The sequence below is a fragment of the Oxyura jamaicensis genome, chromosome 6, assembly GCF_011077185.1.
Source record: "Oxyura jamaicensis isolate SHBP4307 breed ruddy duck chromosome 6, BPBGC_Ojam_1.0, whole genome shotgun sequence".
Lineage (NCBI taxonomy): Eukaryota > Metazoa > Chordata > Aves > Anseriformes > Anatidae > Oxyura > Oxyura jamaicensis.
The window spans coordinates 709,418-719,404 of NC_048898.1; the positions used below are offsets into that span (position 1 = coordinate 709,418).

At 45.7% G+C, this 9,987-nt stretch overlaps 1 long non-coding RNA gene across 1 annotated transcript in view; it reads right to left on the bottom strand.

The window, feature by feature from the left end:
* Nucleotides 1-7,241: 7,241 nt before the first annotated feature.
* LOC118169156 overlaps nucleotides 7,242-9,987 on the bottom strand; it is a 4,108-nt gene continuing 1,362 nt past the window's right edge. The window contains exon 2 of the long non-coding RNA XR_004751943.1: nucleotides 7,242-8,442. This is a non-coding gene — a long non-coding RNA (uncharacterized LOC118169156). The remainder of the gene's footprint in view (nucleotides 8,443-9,987) is intronic.

Below are 9,987 nucleotides of genomic sequence, written 5' to 3' on the forward strand. Positions count from 1 at the left end.
GATGCTGATGAGCAAGTTAATCTCAAATCAGGTGTCATGGTAGAGGCTTTAGAGCCAGAGTCCATGGGTGCATGCAGCTGAGTGGGGCTTAAGTCATTCAGTGCAAGTCAGCTGTAGTACAAAGCCCTGCAAAGATACTGGTTTGCTTCCTGATATGCAGCACACCTGAGAACACATTGGACAATAAGCCTCACTAAAATGTGAGTGTGGAAGTGCTGGCAAGACTGATTGCATTAAGTGTACATGTGAATGTACCTATGTGAATGCATTTTGATTTTTAAATAAGGCAAGAGGCTTTTACACTTCAGAAGAATTTTATGTGTGTGTAAGCTACTTCTGAAAAGTATGAGACACCGAAGCTGCAGTACTTCAGGTGACTTGGATCTGGAACTTCTTCTACAGAAAGATACTGCAGGCGTCAGCTCAAAAATCCTGACTGGGCTGAGGACTTCACAGACTTCTTTAGTACAAGTACCATGTAGTAGTATATCCCTTCTCTGTGTGACCACAGTACAAACAGAATTAGTGTAGTGGACATCTTGCTTGTAGGTGAAAAGTCTCTCCTACCAAACATTTACCTCTATGGCTAGTGGGAAACTACAGTGGGAGAAAGAATGTCATAGTGTCTTTTTTAAGGTTCATGCAAAATGTAACTGCTACCTAGCATATGAACCTTCATGTGTAGGATCACCCAGATTATAGTCATACACTTCAAACTTATATGTGATAGAATTTATGATGTAAATATATATATATATTTGTTTAAGTGGGGAGAGTCCGGTCATAAATATCTGGCAAAGAAGTGAAGTCAGTTTGAAGTCAGCTCTGTCAATCTGAGACTGTGCTTAATAGGTGCTGATCTTGATGAAGAGGGGGATGGAAAGGTTTCATCACCCTGGGTTCCACCACCTCCATTTTTTAACAAATATATGTGAAAACACATTGATCTAGATGGTAAACATTGACTCTGAATAGCAATTCTCCACTGTCCTTATGCTTTGAAAAAACAACATTATCTCTTAGCTGATGAATAAGGTGATTCATAGGAGCAAAGTGTGCTTATCTAGCTGTTTTCAGGCTCTAGCATGGGAAGCTGGTGATGCATAAAATGCTCAAATGCAGAACAAATTTACTAAAGGAAAAATATTAATTTGTATTAAATGCATCTGGTTTTGTTGGTTTTGCTCACTGCACTGAGCTGGTCCCACAGATGCTCCTATGGTGCTAGGTGTTTCTTGCTGAATTCATGTTTACATCTTTAATAGAAAGTAAAAGAAAAAAGAGATTGTAAATATATCTTTGGGCTTCAGGTGAAAACTAAACTACGTTGGTTTGTGACAACTACATCCTTGCAAGACACTTCTGTAGTGATCCATAGCATCAGTAATTGTCCTCATTTTTTCATTGTAAATATCTGCTAGATTTAAAAAAAAAAAAAAAAAAAGAAAGAAAGAAAAAAGAAAGAAATCGGTTCCCCAACCATAATATAATCCTGATCTACCTAATGAACTGAATGAACCTTCATTAATTTGACCTGCTCTACCTCAAGTACTTTAGACTTTTGTTACTAAAGTCAGCATTGAATGAACTGGACTGTAAACTTCATAGTGCCTTTGCAAATGGTTTTGGTTTTGTTTCAGATTATTCTCCACCACCCCTTACCCCCCGCCCCCCCCCCCCCCCTTTATGAATACATGCTGAGAAGTGAATGGTGTTTTTTCTCAGTCAGAAAGTGTTTGATCATAAAAAAGTCTATTTCTAAGGAATATTTGACAAAAAACTTGTGTTAGAAAAGTTCGCAGGCAACTAAGGATATTCTTCAAACTGTTTGATCAGTAGCTTCTAAAAGCAAGATGTACAGAAGCTGGACATATAGCTGTTTAGGGTTTTAAAAGGAAAACATTTAGAGAGCACAGAGCCTTTAAAGGCAAACATGGTAAGCAGAGCACAGAGCCTTTAAAGACAAACATGGTAAGCTGCAGAAAGGCGAAACTGAAGTGAAAAGGAGAATTGATATTCAGCATACTAATTTCTCACAGGCTGAGACTGACATTGACAGCTCTGCTGTGAAGTTGCATTGTTATTAAAAATGTTGTGGAAATCCAAACTGAGAATAGGAAATTATGGGATGCTGTCTGAGTGTGAATTTTGCTGAATGAAAATAAACAGCTAATCTCAAACACCTAAATATCATACAAAGACATAAAAGCTTCATAAAATGCCATGTGACTGTGATGTCATGAGGCAGCAGCCAGTCTCGTAATGTCAAATATTACTGGCATGTTCTACAGAGCAGCTGAAATGCATATGATGTAGAAAAGCAAGTTGAGTGCTGAGTAATAAAAGAATGGAACTGATGACAAGATTGTCCAAAAGGTGGTCTGTGGTAGCAAAGTGAGGAATGGGGGCTGTTTCTGGACTCTGGAAATAACCTCACTGGTAGATGGGTCCCTTGGAAGAGTATCCATCCCTAGGATGGGCCCAAGTGGGATTGAGCTGGAAAGGCCTGCCCCAGGGGGGCTCCAGCCGGGGCCTGGGGGATTGTTGGGTGACATGGTTGCTGTGACTGTGCCTGTTGCCACCTCAAAAGAGGAACTCTTGATGCGTCTTTGAAGTCAGAATAATTCAAGGTAAGAGTCATTTTTGGGACGGTAACCTGGAGTGCAAGGCTGCGCTCAGAGGTCCTTGCTGTCCATGTGGCCTTTGCCTTTGAGATCTCTGTGCAGGCCCATTTGTTGGCATGGGACCAGTTCTCTTTTGGTGTTACTGCCACTGAACATTCCCTTTTTAGCAAAAGAGGCAATGGTCATTTTCTAACAGCTCTGTCACCTTCCTAATTTAAAGAACCATTTCTGACATCTCGAGTGAGTTTCTTTTTGCTGTTTATGCCTGAGTTGTCATCTCTAGTGCTAGTTCAAAGGAGACAGATTAGCAGGCCTCAGAAAGAGAAAGATGGATGACACCTCAAAGTAGATTTCCACAAATACTCCCAGCAATAACGCAGACAGCCTTCAGAGCTGTTCGAATATAAACTCAGAGCGGTGCTCAGGAAGAGCAGCTCTTTCCAGTCAGGCCTGGTGTCACTTTCCCAAGATAACCGTCAGTTGTCACGCTAAGCACACTGGTTTTATTTCGGCACTCAAACATGGTTGTAAGGAGCAGAAAGTTTTTAGATTTGTCACAGATGAGAGGCTAAGCATTTTACAGAAACATTTTGGTCTCCAAATAGACCTTCAGTGGCTTAATGTATTTGTGGATGGCCAGGTGGCTGTCAGCTGGAAGTTGCCATCAGAGCCCAGCGTTACTGGGCGCCAGATGACATGCTGAGCAGAAAGGAGGAAGAAGCTTTGTTCTGAGCTTGCCCATGATCTACAGCATGTTGGGAGATGTCAGACCTGGACTTGGCACTGTGGAAAATGAAGCTGTTCACTTGAGGGCTGTGCTGTGCCTTGTCTGCATCCCAGCGAGTCTTTGGAGGAGGTGACTTGGTAGCAGCACTCTGCTCGGAGTCCTGTGGGCTGGGGAAAACAAAGCACCTCTGGTTCTGCAGCCCTTAGCGTGGTCACTTCACCCTGTGTGGCACTGAAAATCCTTGCTGTTTGTCAAACATAGCAGCATCACCACTGCTATTTGGTAGTGGCAGATCTGGCCAGCTAAGGGCACATCCTCTCCCATATCACTAGCCCATGACCCCACCTGAAGCTGTTGTTCCTTGGGGCAAGTCAAAGTCCAGGACCTATCTGATGTGAGAGTAAATGTGATTTCTATTTATTTATTTATTTAGTTAGTTATTTTATTCTGTCCACCTCTCTTCCCTTCACACAAAATGCTTGCAGAGCTTGTGGGCTCTGCATCCTTGGGGGTGGCCCTGACCTTCCAGGACATGGCCCTGGGAGACCTGTTGAAACACCACCGGTGTTGCTCCCACTGGGAGCGGCCTTGGATTCAAGCCTGGTGAGATTACAAGGTTAGATGCCTCTACCAACTTCCCTGAAAAAAGCCTTCAGGGCGTCCACGTTTCTCACATTATATACTAATGGGAGTGATGAAATGTTGGACCCTCAGGCAATCTTTGGTCATCTGCATGGTGGCAAGTGAGGAAGTATTTGACTGATGTCACGGCCTGCTATTTCCTTGACTAGAGAGATTTTGCTTTGAGGAGTACCAAAAGTATTGAACTTGAATATAGTTCGAGTTTGTATCAACAGGGTTTCAGGAACGAGCCAAAGATTAGTGAGAGTTAATCTTTTTATGCAGGGGGTAGGGAAATGAAGGGCTCTTTAATTCAAAGTAATTTGGAGTATTCTGATGGTCTTAAGAGCACCACAATGCAACAAAAAGAGAAGGAAATATGTAAGATCTGGAACTGCATTTTTGTGTGAAAGCTGTGAAGGAGGTTTGCGTTTGTAGCTGCTTGTTAGCTTATTAAAAACCAATGTATCCAGTCCTTTTGTGAACCTGCCACTGCTCTGGAGCTCATGTCTAAGGTGGGAGTACATCTCCTGTGGGAAGTGCCTTCCCTGGGAAGCAAAGAGCCCTTCCCATAAAACATTAATGTATGGGAAATGGCTCAGAGTGCTCATCTGCAAATCCTCTGGATAGTTCAAGAGAAATGAAGGACATTGTAAGTGCTTGACGTGGTAAAATATTACAGGAAGTCTGAAGAATCAGGTCAGTTGTGTCATTTCCCATCATGAACCTTGAAGCTGTCATTTTATCAAGAACTTAATTCTTCTTAATATGATTTTGCCTCTAAAGAAGGAGCCATTGGGATTTTACTGCCTGACATCTGTAACTATTAGCAGTCTGAAACATTTTCTATGATTTTCCCCATGTCAGAACCCCATCTCACAACAGTAGTGCTATTGGTAGGCCATATTGCTCATGCTGGGGAAATGTAATGTAAACCCATCAAGTACAGCAGCTCATTTTTGGCGAGGATCATTTATTTCACCCTGAAAAAAACAAAACAAAACACAAAGGCTTTCTCATTCCTGTGTTTCTGCAAAAATGAGAAAGTGCTCTGAGGGGTCTCATAGTAGGAAAATGCATATTCTTGGGCTTGAAATCCTATAGACCTGCTGTCGTTCCCCTTCACTCCCCATGAGGTGACTCCCCTTGTGTGTGCTAACTCTGGCTTTGCCACGACGTGCCAGCAAGCAGCGTTAGGGCTGTGCTCTTGTGCATGTGTCCTGGACACTGCTCCTCAGCAGGCTTTGCTCTTGTTGCTGCAAGTGCTTCCCTGAAATGTGCCAATCCAGTTTCTTCCTTCTGCCTTTGAAGAAACCAGGGGATGTTTCAGATGTATCTGCCACCAGGCCAGGTGAAGTTTGCAGAAGAGCTGAAATGCTCTGGAGGATGTTTCCCTGAAAGGCAAAGGGATTTTTATTATACAATTTATAATTATTCTTTTTTATTGTTATTCTCTTTAAAAAGTCTTTGTAGAAAAGGTGCTGAGCTCCAAAAAGCTTGTGCCTAAATTTGTAGTAAGATCAAATGACTAAAAATCAAGGAAGTTATATGGCAATTTTCTATTTAAAAAACATAGGGAGAAATCCACCAGAAAGTGATTTTTTTTAAAAAATAATATATATATATACATTAAATTTAGTTCCAAGAAAGCTCTTCATTCTTCTGCATATCCAAAATTTTGCAAAAGCTAGTGTGCAGCACAGGAGTGGTTACATAGCCACAACTGTAGGGAGGGAAACTCATCTAGGTAGTATCAGTCTAACAGCAGAAATTCGGGCATAAGGGTTCAACATGTCTAAATTTGAATGATAGATTTCTGTAGCCCCAACAAGTCTTGCTTGTGCAGTTTAATTTTTATTTTGTTTTACCTTCTCAATATTAAAAAGAGAAGTGCTCTTTGCTGCTGCTGGGCATTTTTTTTCTGTTCATCTCCGTGATGCTGTCAAGCAAGCACAGCAAAAGCTTGGCAATACAAATGTGTAGCAGAAATGGTCATGCCGAGGCATCTGAATAAATGTTTTTGGCTTCCTATTTGTCCTAACATTATGGAAAATGATGTCCTGCTCATCACATTCTGATGGGTGCTTTAGTTGATGTTCATACAAGAAGAAATTAAACCCATGGAGCCATAAACAATAGTGAGAAAACCTACCAAAAAGCAGGAGGAGTGGAATACAAGGAAATGTTTCCAGCTTATCATGGCAGGAAAAGTGTTTAATGAAGAAGTGGGACAACCCTGTAACTCCGTGAGCTAATGAAACCTTGTAGCCTAAATCTTGGATGCTGAAGAAATGAATAAATTCCTCTAGCCTGTGGCTGCTTCCATGCCTGCAACATCATTTTTTCTGTACATTTTTATGGGTTGGCTTTAGCAGGGGAGGAAAAATCAATCCAGCCCTGTGGAAATGTTTGGGTGGCATCAGTGGAGGCTTCATGGGAGCCACTCATGTCCTTGGGCACCTGGGTGGCATACAAAGCAAACACCACGTCGCTTTGGAAGGTGTCGGGCAGCAAGATGGGCTGTGAGAAGTAGCAGCATCAACTACTGGGGAATTTGGGGAAGACAACTTTTTAACAGAACCATATTTTTTGCACTTCTCCGTGCGAAGGAAGCTGTTTGGCCGCTTTTGGCCTCCCATTTGAGGAGTTATTGCATGGTGAAGAAACCTCACAGCTGGTAGTAAATTAGACACTGGGGAGGTGACACAATTTATTAGATTACCCAGAAAACTAGGGATGAAAACCACATTTGGACTTTGTTCTTCGGGCAGCAACAGAAATATCAAAGATTGAAACAGGAAAAAATTAATCCCTCCTTGTAACCTTAAAACACCTTCCTGTAACAAGTTGTCTTGTATGTGATAAGGAAATGGTTATGAAGAAAAACCCAGATGAAGGCAAGCAGTCTCTGGACTGCATCCGAACTTAATTAGCTCTTGATTTGGTACCACCCAGCTTTTGGCACAGCACCTGTTTCCAGGAGGTAGTTTACAAAATAAGGCTGGAAGATGAGGGGAGAGTAGGGCTGAGTGAGCAAAGCAGGGCAAAGAAATAGCTGCTGCCCTCTAAAATAAGAACTTCTTTGGATCTTCTAACTCCTTTCTTTATTTATGCTTTCCCTCTATAAACATAAGTTGCTCTATGTGTCTGGAGGACGTACCTCATGTCATCTGAACAGTTGCATCCCTTAGGAAGCTGCTGCAAAGGTTTAGCTGATGTTAAGGGTGAAGGGAGGGGTAATACGTGTTTAAACAGATCACAAACACCAATTTCTATTTGTTATATGTATTTTATTCTTGCATGGGGGAAATGCTCCAGTGCATGTTGCTGCAGGGCTCATTGCTAGCAAAAGTGAATTTACCAGAGAAATAGTGGAGGCAGTGCAGGGTGTGGAGGATGTGAAATAAAAGCCAGGCTATTGATCTTGTAAAATCTCGCGTCACCTCTGATACCCTGCTAAAGTTGCACTAAGGGGTTACTGGCACAGCCTGCAGTGGGGAAATTACAGCCGCAGTCTGAGTAATGTCTGCGTGCTTCACTCTTGCAAAGTGATCTCCCTTTTTTAGAAGGAGTTTGAATGAAAAATGAAGGCGCTGCTTCTTCCTGGTTCAATACCTGGCATATTTTACATGCCTACTTTCTGTAAACCCTCTTCCGCAGCATGGTGTAGCAGAAGCAGCGATGCTGGGAAGACTTGGAAGGGCCAAAGCTGATTTAGGTGTCTGGCCATGCTCAGCACTTCGGTTCCAGCTGCTGCTCAGACGCAGGGCCACAGATGAAGCATCCAAATCTGGGTGGGATATTAATACTGATCACATGAATCCGAGGTTGTGTGGGTGTGCTGCTTTTTCTGTCCTGCCCTCTGCTCCAGAGGGTTTCTTCCATCTAAACAAGACTCTATAAGGAGAGACACGATCATAAGTAATGTCTGTATTTGGGTCCGGTAACGTAGAGGTGAAGACCAGAGAGCCTGTCAGAGTGGAGTGCTGATTCTCCTAATCCACAGTAAATATCTAAATGCATTTAATTCATGGCATTCTTGACATTTTCTCTTTGCCCTGCTGGTCCCCAGGGCTGCAAAATAGCTTAAACCTCAAAGTGCTGTAACTGGGTTTGAAACAGAATTGCACGATTTCCAGTAAAAAACGGAGCATTTGGTTGGTTTTAAAAAACCTCTTTGGGAAAGTTCTTCTGATGCATTAGGGTTGCTGTAGGGCAGAAATGCAAGATGGGAGTGGTCTTCATTGGTGGAGGTCTCTACATATCTACTTCCACCTCAAACTGCAAGTCTTAGGACTGTAGACAGCCACGGTATGAAGCACCAGTGCTTTGCTTGGTTATCATTGGTTATCTTTGGGTATCATTTTTATCACTGGGTATCTTTGCTTGACTATCATCTCTACATTGTGGTCGTTTCAGCATTTATCCAGGTTCCTGTTTCTGCATGGAGACCAAGGCTCGTAGGCGGTCCTTGAATGTGAATAACAAACAGTGCATTAAAAACAACCCTGAAAAGCACTGGTTGAGTGGTGAGATCTGACTGCCTAATTACCGCATGTTTTGGGGAAAGTATGCACTTTCTGGTTTCTTTCCCTAGTTACTTGCCAGGAAATGCTTTTGCCAAGCCTTTGAGGAGCGCAGGAACAGCGCTCCCGTTTCCCTAAATGTAAGTATTTTTTCAGGAAACGGGATTTTAACGGGGAAATGTCTGGGGGGCGGCGAGCGTGTGCGGGCTCCCCCTGCCCTTCTGGCACCCCTTCCCTTCTGGAGCAGCAAGTGGAGGGTCTGTCCGTCTGCGAATCTCCGCCCTGTGTTGCGCGGTGGTTTCCTACGCGAGATGGCGCTCTTTGCCTTCCAATAAAGCCACATGCAATTTATTTTTTATAATCCGCCCCCCTCCCAGCCCTGCCCGTCCCTGGGATGCTGCTGGGATGCAGACGGGACCTGGGAGCAGCTCTGCCTCTGGGGGGCTCCAGCCGCGTGCGAGTGGCTGCGGGGACGGGCCCAAGTGTGGGAAAACATCCCACTGCCTCCAGCTCATTAAAAGAGAGGCCGCTCATTGCTTTCCCCGTGCATCTAAGACTTTTCTGATAAAACCCCGTCCTCCGTGCCCGGCTCAGATGCTTTGCAAGGGGCACGGCCAAGCCGGGGGCCGCGTTTGCCCCATTGCCCGGCTTGGGCTGGGACCCTCGGGGGCTCCCCCTGTGGGAGGGAAGGAGCGAGCGGGTCCTGCCCTCCCTCTGCTTTGGGTGGGCAACGCGACGCAGGAGCCGCTGGTGCCCTTTGCCAGCCGGCATTAAAATATTCATGTCCGTAATGGACTCTTCCAAATAAGTCCAGGAAGGGAGAATTCCGGCCTCCCCGGAGGCTGCTGGCGAGCGCCCAGGCTGCTCGCACGGGGGCCGGGGTGCTGCCGGGGCCCTGCTCCCCCCGGCGCGGGGGCTGCGTGTGTTGGGACAGGGGGCACCCGGCCGGGGGGGGGGGTCTGGGTGCCCCTGGGGGGTGGGGGGGGGGGGATGCGGAGTGCCTGGCGGGAGTGGACGCAGGTGCCTGAGGGTGCTTGGGGCAGTGGGGAGGGACTGGAGGGGCTGAGGGGAGCGGCGTGGGGTGAGACGAGGGGGTACCCGAGGGGGTGGGGTGAGCAGGAGGGGCCGCCGGCGGGATGCGGGGGGACCCGGGGCGTGGGATGGGGAGGATCAGGGGCGGATGCCGAGTGCCCGGGAGGGACGCGAGGGGGTGACGGGGAGGCGGGGGCCGGGCGGGGCCGGGGCGGCTCCACGTGGCTCATTAGCGGGCGGCGATTCAATATTTATGAAGTGCTCTCGTTCGAGTCCCAAGTCTTCGGCTCCAGTTACAAGGAGCTGCGTCACCCTCCGATCACATGGTAATTGTTGCTATTTCCAGGCTCCCAGCCTCGCGGAGCAGCACGGAAGCTCTTTCCCCTTTCCTTGGCTTTTTTTCTTTTTTTTTCTCACCCCCCCCCCCCCCCCCCCCCCCCCCCCCCCCCCCCCCCCC